Source organism: Leptonotus elevatus, chromosome 12, assembly GCF_054856555.1.
Source record: "Leptonotus elevatus isolate MCC_2025b chromosome 12, RoL_Lele_1.0, whole genome shotgun sequence".
Classification (NCBI taxonomy): Eukaryota; Metazoa; Chordata; class Actinopteri; order Syngnathiformes; family Syngnathidae; genus Leptonotus; species Leptonotus elevatus.
In genome coordinates this window covers 16,277,730-16,283,576 of record NC_141250.1, presented here as the reverse complement: position 1 = coordinate 16,283,576, position 5,847 = coordinate 16,277,730, and the positions used below count along the sequence as shown (strand labels likewise).

Genomic DNA, 5,847 nt, shown 5'->3' with positions numbered 1-5,847 from the left:
GTATGCATTTCTAAATTGAATAAGTGACTCTTTAGCAATGATTAAGAAAAAAAAAAGTTGTGCAGTGGTGCTTCTCTGTGACCTCAAAATAGGCTGGAAATAATATGCGCGACATCATGTTAGATTAAATAGAGGTCGCGCAGCAGTGCCTCAAAACAATTGTATCTCAAATCATCTCATCCATTGAAATGAATGGCAACGACCCCAAAAAACAAAGCACTTGCGCAATAGTTTGCTGCAAGTAAATGGCTATGTTCCGCATCTGCTAGATTGTCCTTGGTTTTAAAGTTTTCACACCTTTCCCAAAGACCCAGAACTACATGTTAAATTGACGCGCGCAGAGACAATCTCCCCATCACAGCTAATTCAAGGGTTTGTAGCCGTCATTTCAAAAGCTCTGCCCTAATCCAACCTCAAACTCCAGCTGGCCGCATGATTTTGAGGAAGGGAGCTGTGCCAATACTTTTTCAGTGGATCAACTTCACTGTTCCAGTGATTACCCCAGCTGACTTGGGCGAGAGGTGGCATACATCTTGGATTCTGCTTGATATTGCCAACCAATCAAAGGCCTCTGATTGTAAACATATGTTTTAGACAAGGTAAAATCTACTCAATGTTTTATATACTAGCCATCTTGACTCAATACTGTCTGATTATTTTATTTTATTTTTTTAAACTACTGTGACGTCTAACCGGTTTGCAGAAAATAATTGCTCACTTCAGTCATGCGAGTTTCTGAAACCCCTGAAAATAGCGGCCATTAAAGAGAAATTCCGTCTATGCAAACTAAATAGACTCATCTCGAACCTCTCCATCTTAGTCAAATTGTGGAGAAAGTAGTTTTTCATTAACTCACCAACTTATTTAACTTAAATAGACTCTTAACAAATCAAATCAGGTTTCGGACTTTATCAGCTCTTATCAAAGTGTAAAATTATAGGTTGAACACCGATTTGGGAAAAATGCATGTCAGTTCTCGTCTTATTGGATCTGAGTTGGGTCAAAAACTGGTTAGGACTCAATGGAAAAGTCCTTAAATGGTTCAGGTACTACATGGAGGAAAGTTGTTATTTTGTGACCATTGGAAGTTTTCAGTCTGATTGAATGACTATGATATAAGGGGTCAATTCTTGGACTGCATTTGTTCAGCGAGTACTGTATATTCTACCATTGGGTTAAAATTTCCTTCAATTACACCAAAACAAAACTGAGGTGATTAGTTTTGGCAACAAAGAAAAAGTGATTGCTTTTAGTAAACACCTACAGTTACTGTCTTTAAAAACCAAAATGCCAAGTCTGAACCTTGGTGTGCTGATAGACCTGATTAGGATAGGAAAGGGTAAAATGGTGAAATGGGGGAGCGCTAAAAGAGTCTACTGGTTTGAGAAAAAGTTTGCCCCAGGCACTGGCAACCCACACTATCCCACCAACTCTTACTACTTTGAACGAGAGCCGTCTTCTTTCACTTTACTACCTATGTATATTCTTTCTTATACGCACATATTCTTCTTAATAACTTATCTTATCTGCAGCCCAAAAAAAGAAAAATGAAACACTCAGTTAATGCGGAGTAGAGTTCTGGCTGTCCTACTGCACAAGCACCAGGATTACCAAAGAAAGGCCAAACTAAACCATTGATGCATATAACTTTTTCTCCACTCGATGTTTGTTGCTTAGCACCTTTCAATGCAAATTAACACCACCTACAGGACTGGAGTGGCTCTTTATTGATTTCTCTCACGTCTCACTTTTATTAACTGCAAGCTTCTTTTTTTTTCCTCTTGCATGCATTATTACTAGAGGGGAGGACAAAACAACTCTGGCATCATTGTTTGGCCTTGAGTTGGTTCAGTAAGTCTTCCTTTTCAAAAAATAAAATAAAAGAGACAATTTCTCTTGTTACTTTGAAACTTGGTGTTCTGTGAAGGAAAGTGAGTCTGTCATGGTTTATGTTAGAAAAAAATAAATATAATAAGTTAACTTTGGTTATCGTAAAAGACCCAATCTACAAATGTTGACAAATGGTGAAATGATGGTCTTCTGAACAAGAAATTCTTTGAGAAAATGTTCTAAAATGGATCATGGAAAATGGATAGATAACAAATATTGCATACTAAAATGTACATTTCAAACTGGCCACATTCACACTTTCATACAGGGAGAATTTAAAATCTCCGTAGATTAAAATTGTGTTTATGAAATAGTTGGAGAAAAACAAAGGCTGAGCCATATTACATAATGGTTGCTATAATATTATATTGAATGCATCCTAATTAGGACGTGGGAAACAGTGATTAAAAAAAAACTGTTGGCTCAATATTTTAAGTTGGAGGTGTTGTGATACATTTCCCATCAATCTTTTAGCTCGGCTCACTGTGAGGGAGACACAGAGCGACCATCTGGATACACTGAAATATTCCCTGTGGGTTTGTGCTTTTTTCTTTCTTCTTCTCTTTCTTTCCAACTCTGTAACATAGTCGAGATTTTTATAGCTACAGTATATTCAAACAGGTCATTATTATTGGCAGTGTGTTTGTAGTGCAATTCTCAATAGCGTGTATACAGAGACTCATTGAAGTGAAACTAAACAGGGCAGCTTGTGTCAAGCATGCTGTGTAATAAATATAAAAATCTGATCTATAAATGGAGACTAAAGAAAGAACATGGGTTACTAAAACAGGAATGACAATTTATTTTGAAGATAAGTAGAGGCTTGCTTCCATTCTGTTTGCTTTAGTGTCAATTCAAATATGTTGTCAACTTTCAAAATATTTACTGTATTGTATGTTTCACTGCTTTCATTAACTTCCAACAGATGTGGCAAAAATACTCATTGCCTTGTACTTAAATAGAAGTACAGATACTCAACTACCACCCAAAAACTAAAACAAGTCAAAGTTATTGCTCAACTCCTTTACTTAAGTAAAAGTAGACATGTAGTCAAATGTACTTATGTTACCTTGTAAAAATGAATATTTATTGTTGATTATATCCAGTACCCTTCCAAAAAGTTAGGTACCAATACCTGAAAAATCTGCAATAGATGGCACAGCCGAGCGGTTTTCCAAAGGGGGCACCTACAGAGGACTTATTATACTTATAGTATTCATTGAAACCAGCTTTTCTCACTTCAGTTATATTAAATGTTACAATATGAATTCCCACTCTGGGGCAAGCAAAAGTCCCCCAGAAAGATTTAAAGCATCCTCTTATTCACATCTTTCCCATATTCAGTCTTTAGGTTGAACTTTCTCCAAATGTTCTTTTTGTCTACTTCTTTTTCGCTAAGGTTCGTTTCCATATGGACAGATGCCCTTTCTGACTCCAACACCCCCAATTTAGCCAAGCATGGGACTAGCACTGACTTGGGTTGGCTTGCCTTCCCCAGAGGCTACGTTAATCAAAAACATGAGCGGTACGGATGGGTGGACGGACTGACAAATGGATGGATGGATAGATGATGGATTTATATAAAATAGTTATGACGGGTGTTTTGGATTGGGTCATATGGAATTGTGTTTTGGGTTGGGCCTTGGCGTCCTTGTGTTGTTATGGTCTTGCATTATGTGCCTTATGATGAGGATGTGTTTGTCACTCATATTTTGTTCAGTCACTCTTATTTTGCTATTGCTGTACAGTTGCTTTGTCCCTTATGATGATGTTGTCAGTTATTATGCCGCTGCTATGGTCCTTTAATAGTCACTCTTATTTTGTCTTGTCACTCTTATTTTGCTGCTGCAGTGCAGTTGCTAGGTCCCTTATGATGTGACGTTGTCAGTTGATATACAGTTGCTATGCAGTTACTATGTTCCTTGTGATGAGGTTGTCAGTTGTTATAAAGTTGCTACGGTCCTGTAAAAGTCACACTTATTTTCTTGAATTACTCTTATTTTGCAGTTGCTGTGCGGATGCTTATGTTGATGAATTTGTCAGTTGTTATGCAGTTGCTATGTTCCTTGTGACGAATTTGTCAGTTTCTATGGTCCTGTAATAGTCACTCTTATTTTGCAGTTGCTATTCAGTTGCTATGTCCCTTTTGATGAAGTTGCCAGTTACTATACAGTTACTATGTGGTTATTTGTGTGTTCTTTGTGATCAAGTTGTCAGTTGCTATGTTCCTGTATTAGTCACTCTTATTTTGTTTAGTTAGTATTTATTTTGCTGTTGCTATGTCCCTTATGATGACGAAGTTGTCAGTTGTCAGTTGCTATGTTCCTTGTGACAAAGTTGTTGTGGTCCTGTAGTAGTCACTCTTATGTTGTCTTGTCGCTCTTATTTTGCAGTTGCTATGTCCCTTTTGATGATGTTGTCAGTTGATATAGTTGCTATGCAGTTATTATGTTCCTTGTGATGTTGTCAGTTGCTATGCTCCTGTATTAGTCACTCTTATTTAGTCTAGTTACTCTTATTTTGCAGTTGCTTTGCATTTGTCATTTTACTATGGCCCTGAAATTGTCACTCTTATTTTGTCTAGTGACTCGCTTTATTCCGTCATATAGAATTGTGCCTTGCCTGAGCTGGGGTTTCTGAGTGACACTTTTCCCAGTACGTCGAGGTTTCCTATCTCTACACTTCCATGCACGCTGTACTTCCGTGTGTTCGAGGTTGCTTCTATGCATTCCCTGCTCATTCAATTGAGGTTTCTCCATCAAGTGTTTACTTCAAGGCCATCTGAATCCAGCCCTGCTCTCTGTTATTTTTTACTGTTGTATAGAAAGACTCTCTGTTTCGCATCTCCCGAGTCTTGTCTGCATTTGGGTCTTAATTCTGAACCTCAGGTGACAACAACACTGATCATATAAAAAACAGGTACGTGCGAGCTGCACAGTAATTAAGGCTTTAGGTGTTTGAGCCCTCTGTGACATTAACATTCTGTCACTGCAATTAGTTTTTAAATTGGTACTAAAATGTGATTAGTGAGGCCATTTAATTATTGTCTTTAATGTTAATTAAGTAAAGCACAATTAAAGAGAATATAAAAAAAAAAATCCCCAACAACGTCTATTGCAAACACATAAACCAGAGGCGGGGAGTGGCTTTTTTATGTTCTCTGAGTTCCATATCTTTAGAATATATATAACGTTCTTACAATCACTTTCCAACTTTTTTTTCCAAAATTGCCTGCCCTTTCCTAACGATTGTCTTTTTCCTTCATCGAATTAAGAACCAAACACATCAGGCTTAGCATGAACCACCATTTTTCTCCCTAATTCCCAATAAAGAAAAACCTCAGGATCTGCTAAAGAAATCAATTGTACCAAAATCAATAATGTTGAGGGTAAATACTTGCAGGGGATTTGCTGGACTGATCCTTCATTTTGTTATGTTGTTATCACAGGATCAACCAGAGTATGTCCTGTCAATTATGTACTGTTTGTTCACACACACACAAAAAGAACAAATACCAAAAAAACGAAGCTCTTTAAATTAAATGTCTGACAGCTGGGTCTCTCAACAATAGTCAGATCATTCCACAGATGCTACGATGATTTCAGCAATGCTGTTGGACTTGGGAATGGTTTGAGGATGCTGCGTTGTGCATGGCACCATGGAAACAGAAGGGTATGACAACCAGCCAGTGAATTTTAATATCATTTCAATTGTTTTGTGCATCTTGTGTGCTTTAGCCCATTAACAATGACACATTTCAGATCAGCCAGAAACAGGAATTGGGATTCAATTAACCATTTGTAGATCCACAAACGTTTCTGTTTGAATTCTGACTGATTAGGGCTGCTTGACAGCAAATTCCCAGCATGCCGTTTGTTGGCAATCTGCCTGTCTCCGAGCAGGGCAGCACGCTGCTGTTTAGCTTCGTTTAGTAGGTTGCTACGTAAATGTGCCCAA

General features: G+C 37.7%; 1 long non-coding RNA gene across 1 annotated transcript in view; it reads left to right on the top strand.

Moving 5' to 3' along the window:
- Window positions 1-5,847, top strand: part of LOC147164756 (uncharacterized) — a 45,807-nt gene that overhangs the window by 27,985 nt on the left and 11,975 nt on the right. The gene's annotated exons all lie outside the window — the stretch shown is intronic.